General features: G+C 37.3%; 1 pseudogene; it reads left to right on the top strand.

Annotated features, from left to right (window-relative positions):
* Positions 1-278: 278 nt before the first annotated feature.
* LOC149219716 (65-kDa microtubule-associated protein 1 pseudogene) lies at positions 279-985 on the top strand (annotated as a pseudogene).
* The last annotated feature ends 10,214 nt before the right edge of the window (positions 986-11,199 follow it).

Genomic DNA, 11,199 nt, shown 5'->3' with positions numbered 1-11,199 from the left:
GAGATTCTTGCCATTGCAAACAATCTGCCCCAAGGATCCATTCCCTCCCAAATTGACCAATGTGCCAGTTTGAAACGATTGGTATTTAATAAAAATAATCACAGTGGTGTTATCCCAGATTTGCTTAAGTTTCAAGCCTTTTATTATTTCTTATTTAGCAATCATCTGGAAAGGAGAATCCCCTCGAGCCTTGGGAAATGTAATAATCTTAGATATATAGACCTGTCGATTAATAATTTAATGGGCTCAGATATATAGACTTGTCGATTAATAATTTAATGGGCAGTATACCAAAAGAATTTGGGCAGTTATCAAATGCTGGAGGCGTTGATGGGGTAACTACAGCTGGCTCACGATATGGTGACAGTCAAACTCAAAATTAAATAAAGAACAACTACCATGCAGAAAGATAGGTTCGATTGCCTATTTTGGTTTTTAGTTACGATTTCAGAGGCTCGACGAGTTCCATCTTCGCCTTCAAGAGCTTCATACAGAAAAGAAACATCGATTACAAAAAGTGGCTCACCATGTTAACACTATACGTGATATTTCAACTGTCCTGGCTGTTGATTTCATCAAGCTCATTACTGAAGTTCATCCAAGCTTAACTGATTCAAGGGACAGTCAGTCAACGAGCATCAGTAATGACACCCTTGCCAAGCTAGCTCAAACAGTGCATTCGTTAAAAGAAGAGAAGCAAAAGAGGTTGCAAAAGATTCAAGAACTGGGGGAAACCTTAGTAGAATCGTGGAATCTGATGGATTTGCCCACGGAAGAGAAGAAATTATTTGAACATGTTACGTCTTATATATCATCTTCTGCCGATGAAGTCAAAGGGCCAGGAGAGCTTGCTTATGAAATTATTGAACAGGCTGAGATCAAGGTTCGGAGATTGGATGAGTTGAAGGCTAGCAAAATGAAGAACTTGTGCTTAAGAAGCAAACAGAGCTTGAAGACATCTATAGACGAGCTCACGTTGAAGTAGATGGAACATCTGCACGAGAGGGTCTAATGGATCAAATAAATTCTGGAACGGATCTTTTAGAGCTCCTAGCAAGCATGGATGAATAGATTGCCTACACAAAAGAAGAGCATGGTATGAGAATTAACAGCAGGTTGACTGCAGGATCAGTGTTGAATATCTCAGATGCATTGCTGATGGGTGAGAAACAAGTGGAAATGAAAAAATGAAGAGAAGTCTGAGTGATAAATGACTCTTGCGTTCAAGGGTCTTCATGTAGTCAAGCAGTGCAAACATACTTTGTCTCAACATATGGAATGAAGTTATAGTCTCGGTGAAATTATTTTGATGCAATTGCCATAGATGTATTTCGTGATCCGTTTGAAATAGCTCAGACCGATGCATGGTTGGGAAACACCTATGTCTTTTCGGCTGGAGCTGAAATTGACTGTATGTACACGTGTTCCTCAGAAACTACGTGGCTATCTCCATTCTGGGCACGCAAAGGCTGCTCAGAGGGATAAAGGGCGCATAAAGGAACTATGTGGCTATGCTCAGAGTGATAAAGGGTGCATAATCACACACCTTGATCCTGCTAAACAAGAGTAATTAATTTGTTGAGATTTAGATGCACGTGGTATTAAAGGAGAATTGCAGCTGGGTGCGTTCATTAAAGGCAAAATTGCAGTGGAAAACCATTTTTATTTAAAAATCGGTTTTGTTCAAACAGTAGCGGGAAGGTGAAAGGACCAAAAGCCAAAATCAGAATGTAGAACATCTACCGCGATAGGGAGATAAGAACACTCGCCCATCTTTGTCCTCTATCATGATTTCATGGGGTCCACGTTACATTTTTTTATTTTTAATTGGTCACCAGAGAAAAACAAGATGTAACACTGCTCCTTTTTTAGAGCAGAGCTTTTCCTATTTTCATGATTTTAGGTGAAACTGCCCCTAATTCTCATCAATTTGTTTTCCCCAGCTATGAGTTATATATTGTATTGAAAATCATTTGTGAGAGGTGCTGAGTTTTTGGAAATAGTGGAGAAATAACTCAGCGTTTGGCTGTACAGTTTGACAGAGAAATAATGAAATGGTGCAACTCTGATTTATAAGATTCTTGTGGTATGAGTTTGGCATGTTTTTTTTTCTCTCCGTTTCATATGTATCCTGTGATGTTTTGAAGTTCATTCATGATCGTTTCGAGCTGAATTCTTTTAAGTGAGAAAGGTAGAATACAGTCATTGCTCTGCCTTGAGGAAGTGTTCAGTCTTTATGTGTTTTCTTCTATCTGGAAAGGATTCATACATTAAATGCCCTTTTCATCTTTCTTAAACAATCTTTTCACCCCATTTAAATTCAATTCGATTGCTAAAACCTCATGCTTATCTCACCTTATGGAATATCCTGTGCCTTTGGTTAAATCTCTGCTTATGCTGTCCTTGTCCCATACAGCCCAGCAACTTAGTCATTTAATCAAATATCCCTCATTCAAATTCATTTACTAGCCTAAAATTAGTTCCCAATTTAAGTCATCTCAGACTCTATTGATCATTTTATCGAGATAGACCTGGAGAGAGCCCTCTCCTGTCCTCGTAGGGCTAGCTACGAGGCTGAGCTTGGTTTGATGTTGCCTTGAGTTTTGCCTTCTTTCAGCCTGAGGCAGATTCGAGCACTAACAGTAGGTTAGCCATTTCTTAGTCTATTTTCACACTTTTGTGCAGCATTGTACTCAGCTCATTTTCGAGCTCTTTTTGAAGACAGTTTTGTGATGTAACTGCTATTTTTTTTACAAATGAAGATGAACCAAGTTTTGAACCAGCAGTGATCTTTTCTAGAGGACTGAAGCTCTTGGGTTAGTGCTCAACCCAAGTTTCCTCCTTTGTATATTTATATGCTTTTTTTTTCATTCATGAGATAATTTCTGTTGTTTATGTTCATTTTGCTTCATTAGATTAGGTTGCTTTTGATGGTTAGAATAGTTGTTTTTTATTCAAGTTGCTTAAGTAGTTTGCTGCAGTGACAAAAAAAGATCCAAAAAGGTCAACATCAGGTCTTGATCTCCTTTCTCCCTCCTTGGGACCATGATTTGAGGTCAAGGCACTACTGCTGCCACCAAAAACACAGTTTTTGCTCTTCCAATGCAACTGCTAGTGTGATATTTCGAGTTGGAGAAGTTGACATTAGTTTAGATTCACATGCTTAGATCATTTCCTATTTATTTACCATGGTTTTCTCGCATGATTTCCTATTCATAAGATACTGTTCAGCATTTCTCTGGTTTTAGGTCATAAATTAGGTTAAGTTAGACAAAACTCTGTTTTTTGTTCTTGCTATGGTCAGTTTTGCTAAGTAAATGTGAAGATCTATTGTAGGACATCTCAGCTCACTATTCCTCCATCAAATTTCCAGCACCAACTCACTTCTCCAAGATTTCCCCACTCATTCACCACATTTCGCCAATCTACCCTAATTTCTGCGGTTTTTCACAAAGTTGCTTCCTTGCCCTTTGAACAAATCCAACCATCTCTTTCATTCCTGATCTTCCTTGACAAGTTCTAGACCTCTCAACACCTTCATCTAGCCTTCATTTCCCCTCTCCCATCATTTTTCCACCTTCAAACCTCCAAAAACCACTTTCGGCCTCCTCCTGTAGATCCTCCTGTAAAACCTCTTGTAGATCCCCTGCAGCCTCCTGTAGAATTTCCTGTGAGTGATTTTTCAAAGTCTAATCACAATGGAAGTCTTTATAAGGGTACTAGGGGATTCTTAGGACCCCTCCACACCTTCCTCACCTTCTGTAAAAGCCAACTCCATCTTCCTTTTCCACCAAACCTCTCCATAGCCACAACCAGTCAAAACACAAGCATAATAATTCCACATAAAAATGCTCAAAATTACAAAAAGATGATTTATTCTCATTTGTCTTCAAAAGCAGCTTGAATAAATGCAATTTACCTTTTCATTAGTCAATGGCACCCATTTTAATAGTTTCCATCTCTTTTCTTGCAAAAGTCGAGTTAGTGGGTAAACTAGGGTTTGCTAGGGTTTGTGTTTCATTTCAGTTTTCTTTCTCTTTCTGCAAGTAGAATAGCCCCTATAGAGTTAGATTTCTTCCATCATAGTAAAAGATTCTTTTGAGAACTCATGGAAGTTGGCTTGAGCTCCTAGCGAACTTGCGCCAGCTGATCAAGTGACAGCCTGCAGTAAGAGCTAGTACTTGTGCATACAGCACTATCACTTCCAAGTTTGTTACGAACTACTGGGTTGATAAAAATAAAGAAGGAAGCCCCAGGAGTTGCAGCATTATTGCTGCAATACTGGATCTCACCACTGGCCCTCCATATTTTTTTGTCTCATCTCCTCTGATAACAAGGATTAGACTATATCATCAAACTGCAAGGTAGTTACATTGCTACCTATTACAACAACCAGTCTATCCCACGAATATGGTAGAGAACACAACATATTGATGCACTTATCCTCATATGAAATTTTAATATCAACAGATAATAACTAGCTTACCACAGTATTAAAGGCGTTCAGATTCTTTGTCACCGAGTCTACATCTTTCATCCTCAGGTTATACATCTTTTTCTATAGGAATAGTTTATTCACTAGAGACTTAGATTGGTACAAAATCCCTGACTTGTCCCACAAAGCCCTTGCCAAAGCTTCCCCTAATACATTCAACAATAATGAATCTGAGACACACAATCGTATTGTTCTCTTTGCTTCTGATCCAACTTCGCCCAATCTTTAGCTGACATTGTTGTTGGTTTAGTACCTGGATCTACCACGATCCACTAATATTTATCCACCAGTAGATCCTCCATCTTGAGTTTCCACAACTCAAAACTCTAACCATTAAATTTATTGATCTCTATATTTCCACTACTCGCCATCTTCTTTCACCACAAGAATCGATCCCGTAGATCTCCAATTAAACAGGGTCCACCACAGGCCCAAGCAAAACCCCTCAACAACAAAGGCGTCCCCTTGAAGCTAAAACAACTCTGATACCAAATGTAGGTTTTAACCTCGTACAAAAATTACCTACATACGAATTTAAAAAAAGAAAATAAACAATGGCGAGAGCATAAAACATAAAATAGATATACACAGATATTTCCCCTGGATCCCAAAACTGGGACTACCAGATTGAATTTTCATTATATTCCTTTCAATGTTAGAATACATATATATACATGGCGAAGAATCCATAAACCCCAATCCATTAACCCTGGATTGGAACATAACCATAGTTCCCTTGATCAGATCTACAAAATACCATGGAAAAAAAATCATCATGCCCAAAACCATGTGCGAAATCCATGCACAAAACCATAGGTAGATCTGCCCACATAATATAGGGTCCAAAACAAAATTTCTCAAGGCCCTATGCCCGACACAACATACAAGGGTAGCTGACGCCCCTCCTACGCGTTGGGTAGTCGTGGAAAGATTATAACACACACCCAACAAAGATCCTCTTGAATTTACCATTTAGGATATTGATATCAACATTCATATGAAGGATATCCCTACATCATTTCTTCCCAACTTTCATGGTATGAGGTTAGAAGATCTAGAAGCTTTCTCTTTGAACTTTAAATACTTTGTATATCTTATGGTTACTTAATAAACAATCAAAAAAAACTATTGTTTCTCACAACATTGAAGGATAGAGCTCTACATGGTTCATGAGTTTAGGGACTAATTTAATAAGATAATGGAATGATATGCAAAGGATGTTTCTATAAAAACATAAAGATTATTGTATATATCATGATCTTAAAGATGAAATATTTGGAATGACTGAAAGAAAAAAAGAAAAAAAAAAAGAAAAAAGAAAAAAAAAAAAAAAAAAACAAACAAACAAACAAACAAACAAACAAACAAAAACAAAAAACAAAACAAAACAAAACAAAACAAAACAAAAAAACAAAACAAAACAAAAAAAAACAAAACAAACAAAAAAACAAAAAACAAAAAACAAAAAACAAAAAACAAAAAACAAAAAACAAAAAAAAAAAAACAAAAAAACAAAAACAAAAACAAAAACAAAAAAGATGAGAGCCTTAAGGATCTGATAGACAGATTTATGTATAATGTTAGGAGGGAAATTTTTCATAATTTAGGACTTTACACACTAAAAACCCTCTTACTAAGAACAATAAAAAATAGTGGATTGATCTCCTTGCTCTAATGAGTAGAAGGGATGTATAGCAATTATCATTTGAAGAATGTTGTGAAATATGCAAGCACGTATCAAGAGGAAGGACAAAAGTAAATTAGCATTGATTTGGTAAGACAAGTTGAACTTGGTAATTTGTTAGATAACTTTAAAATAGAAATTATTAGCAATCTAAGTGCACAAATAGATATGTTAAGAATGAAAAAATATGATGTTGAAATTTGTGTTATCTATGCAGAATCACATGCTACTAAATATTTCCCATCATTATTAGGTTTGAAGGAATTTTACCAACAGGACAGTGGAGCAAATCCAACACTAGAGCAACTCTATTATGTAGCTCTAATCAGAAGAGCATGGAAGCCTAGTCAACCCGGTATGATGAAAGAACCTAATTCATAATTTCAAGGTTATGCACAACAATATCAAAGTAATTGGAACACACTTTTTCCTTGGAAATCTTGGCCATCTCAACCCCAAACCAATCATGGCAACAAGGTTGGCAAGGACCTTATGGAAGAAATCCACAATATCCTCAATATTTTCCTCAATATCCTTCATATCAAACTCAATATTATCAATACCATCCACCTCCACCTCCACCATAGCCTCGACCACATCCATCTCAAAGATCCACTCCCACTCAACTCCCTGCACAACCATTTCTAAACCCAAATAATAAAATAACTCAGCTCACTTACAATGTTTAGGTACAAAATTTTCAAACAACTCCTCTTAATTTAAATGGTATTCATCTTAGATTGGGAGAAGTATTGCAAAAAGAAAACCCCTATGTTGTCACTTAAAAACAACATCCAGAAGAAGAAGATTCAAAGTAGACTAACGAATCATGGACCACATTTTATGGAAAGCAGCCATTGGAGCTTGAGATTGAAAAATTTATTCTAAGCTTATCATTAGATTCTTTATGTGTTCAGGAGTCTAATCAACAAAATGTAGAAGATCTAAATTCCATGGACATATAGGGTGATCTATATGAGAAAGAGAACCAAGGGCATCACAACTATATTGAGCATTAGTTCCATAAAATCATTAAGCTAGAGCACCACTCTCTTCTTCAATGGTTCTTGACATCATCAAAGCAGATGGCCTCTCATATTCATGTACATGTCAAAGCATATCTTTCGAGCCTACACATGAGTTTATATGTCATCTTTTTGTGCATATGGATCCATTGGAAGTATTCCTATACTTGAAAGCTATATATATATATATATATATATATATATATATATATATATATATATATATATATATATAAGATATATATATATATATATATATATATATATATATATATATATAGATATATATATATATATATATATATATATATATATAGATATATATATAGATATACATATATACATATATATATATATATATATATATATATATATATATATATATATATATATAGATATATATATATATATATATATATATATATATATAAGTAGATTAGGATACGAAAAAAAAGGGGAAAAGAGAAAAGGAAAGAGGAGGAAAAATAAAATCTCAAATGAAAACCTCCTTTGAGGTGCTTGAGATTGGCTCACTAATTGAAAACCTCTATAAGACAGTTAATGGGTTGGAAAAAAGAGCAAAAGATGAAAACATTAAAAAAAAAAAAAAGAGGAAATAAGCTCCTAGGTGAAAACCTCCTCTAAGGTGCCTAGGAAGACCTGTTGGTTGAAAACCTCTTTGAGGAAGCCAATAAGCCTAGAAAAAAGAGAAAAAAAATGAAAAAATGAAACAAAAAATGTTTTTTTCTCCAGTTTCTCTCTCTAATGAATGCAGGTGCTCTTTAACTTATGCAAGCACCAAGAAGAAGTTAGCACCATAAGAAGAAGTTGGTTAGAAATCTAGTCAAGGAAAGTCAAGCTTGAGCTTTCACCTCCTTTTCCTAGACACTCCAACAGGACTAGGGCCATATCAATCCATCACTCTCATCATTTTCCGGCCATTCATGGCTTCCACCCATCATTCCCAGCCTTTCCCACTTCATTTTCCTTGTTGTCCGAAATTGCTAGAAAAAGCCCTGAAATGTTACAGGATAGGGTTGATTTTGTAAAGAAACTATAGATCCATCCTTTTTTTTCACCTTTTTAATGGAAGAAGGTAGCCATAGATTCAAAAAAAATTCCTACACCACCTCCAAGTGTCAAAAAGTGGGTCCCATCACTTTGCATTACCTCTACAACATCATTATGGTCTTATTTATATGGTTGTTTTGGAAAAAGCTATAGTAGAAAGTTTTTTCACCTATTTGGTCGGGAAAATGTGTCATTAGGCTTCTCATTTAATACCTCGTCAATATCGCAAGTCAAAACCAAGATTTGAGCACTTCAAAAAATGGCCTAGAAAACCCCATACATTTTAGCCTGTTTTACAAAAAAAAATAGATATATATTTTTTTCACTTTTTGAGGAAAAGGAAAACACCACCATGTCTCTAATTATCATCCTCATTGATCCAATCAAGCATAATTGAAGTCCCAACACTTTCAAAAATTGGAATTTTTGTAAGGGCTAGTTTCTTGCCTCCTTACCCAAGCCATGACTTGACCTTTCCATTATCCTTTTTCCATCATGTGCACCTACAGAACATTCTTACATGATCCCTGTTAGGATTCCAAGAAACTCTCCTAGGTTGTAGCTCAGAGATGCCTGGTAACATATAATTTCAACTATTGTTGCAATGGATGAATGGAAGGAATGATGCTTGTCCAAGCCAGATAACCACTTCTACTTTGTTTCACTCCAGACATGCATGAACACCCCCAGACTACAAGGCTTTAGACCACAAACTACTCATAGTTTAGAGATAAGGTGAATATGGAGAATACTAACCACACCAGCAGATGCACAAGACCATGTGATGGCGGGCTGCAACCAGTAAAGAAGTCTGTAAACCTATTTTACTAATGCATAGACAGGATGGCAACTCTCTGCCACTAAATAGAAAGAAACCTAAATACCCTATTCAATGATACATTCAACAGTCTAACACATAGATAGGATGGCAGCTTTCTAGTGCTAAACCATAAAGATCAAGAACACAACATATTAAGCACAGCTTAGAATAGAGGGAAATGGAAAGTGACTAGTTAACGACAAAAGAAGCTTGTATTAGCTGAAAATGAAGACGAGATGATGCAAGTGACAAAATATTTACAGACTCCAGAAGTTGAACCTTACATCAAATGCCAACCTATCAACACTGATTACATCTTGGTTGTGGGTATTTATAGATTTTACATTACAGGGCTCTTGGGCCATTTAGGTATGGAGGGGTCATAATTGACCACCAACTACATTTAACTGCCTGATGGATCCTCTGACTATGTTTGTTTGTTACAGTGAGTGAATTCTCTCTGCTCAAGTGCTCTGTTGTCCTCTTAGGCAATTGGAGTGTTCGTACCAGTGGGGTTCCATAACTAATAAATGCAGTTAATGGGTCATGCTTGTCCTTTTCCTCCTTGGCCATATTGTCTGTTTAAACATGGTTTTTGAGGATTTACTATGACTGGTACTAGCTAGCTGGTCACCTTCCTCCTTCGGACGAACAGAGTGGTCAAAGGACGTGGAGTGCATGGGTGAATGGACAGTCGAGATGATAGGGGAGGATGACCATCAGATCGGGGAAATGGACAGCAGAGATGGCTCAGCGAAGGATATCAGACGAGGTGGGAGCGGGATGAATGTGGGCCATTAGATCTTAGGTGGATAGATCCAACGGTGATCGGGCGATGAAGCTGCGCGGGAGTTTAACGGGCAGGCGGAAAGGGTTAGGCGGTAAATGGTATTGATCACACCGCTTTCAGGCCCTAGGTGGTAAAAGTATGGGACCGTGTGATTCCATTCAGTGCTTGACACATAGCAGTGGATGAGAGAGAAAAACCGCCCGCATCACGCACTAATGTTCCATCACTTTGTGGGTGCGATAAGTGCGAAGGTCATCGGATCTCAGTGGAGATGATCCGACAGTGGGGATTTGATCACGCAGGTTACTTTATCGGGTGCGACGGGAGCTGTTGGATCAGCGGGAGGAAATCAATCGCTGAGATTAATAAAAGGGTTTATGCGCACGCAGATTATAAGGATGAGTTTCTATGGTGGCTTTTAGGTCTTTGGGCTCGAGGCTTAAAGAAAAAGGGGTTTATATCGGGTTTAGAGGAAAAAACAGAGTGAACGGAGGTAAAGGAGAATAAGCGAAGTAGAGGAAAAAGGGGAAAATGACCAATATGAGCTTCCTTTTGAGCAGAACCAAGCAGATCAAACTCATCTCTGACCTTTGAACACCCTTGTTATAGCAGAGCTAACATTGGCTCCTTCTGGGGGTGAGATCCTCCTTGTGAGGTCTCAAGAACTGTAGACCAATGCCTTTCCTACAAAATAAGATCAAAAACATTGCCTAGTGTTCCATTGGGCATGGAGTTTAATTAAGTCTACACTAAAACCTGATAAAAAAACCTATTTACAACATTAAGACCTAAAGACCTTAAACAACATAAATTTTAAAAAACCGCCCATTAACTGGGCCATCAAAAATTGTCTCTCCTTTCACACTTTGCAACATGAAATTAGCCAAATCGCTCTTGGCCGGGCATTCGTTTCACTCACTCACAGGGGGGGAGGTTGAACTCATCTCAGGTTTCACCTTAAACGCAGAAGCACTCCCAGCCCTAAAACTGATCCTTGTTGAACACTTCAGTGATGAGTAGGTCCCTTTATTTGATGAGTAACACACCTCCGAACTGAAAGCACGGACCTCCCCCAGTATAGTCCCCTTATAGATCTATAGATGGGGTTAATCAATTCCTTTTCGATGTCTGGAATGGGAATTAGCGTTTGCTTATAGACTATATAATGCTAGCTAGTCGCTTGGAAAACTCAATGGAAAGAAAATAGAAGATGGAGATCAAATCCCAGTATATAAGCTAGTTAGGAAGGAGAATGGATTGGTAGTCCTTATCTCCCCTGCTTGGCATCTCCCTTGGGCATGTGATATGTAATGG

This window comes from Pinus tabuliformis, chromosome Q (genome assembly GCF_031772625.1).
Source record: "Pinus tabuliformis cultivar Carrire ecotype Pingquan chromosome Q, CPIR1, whole genome shotgun sequence".
Taxonomy (NCBI): domain Eukaryota; kingdom Viridiplantae; phylum Streptophyta; class Pinopsida; order Pinales; family Pinaceae; genus Pinus; species Pinus tabuliformis.
This window is presented reverse-complemented; position numbering and strand designations above follow the sequence as displayed.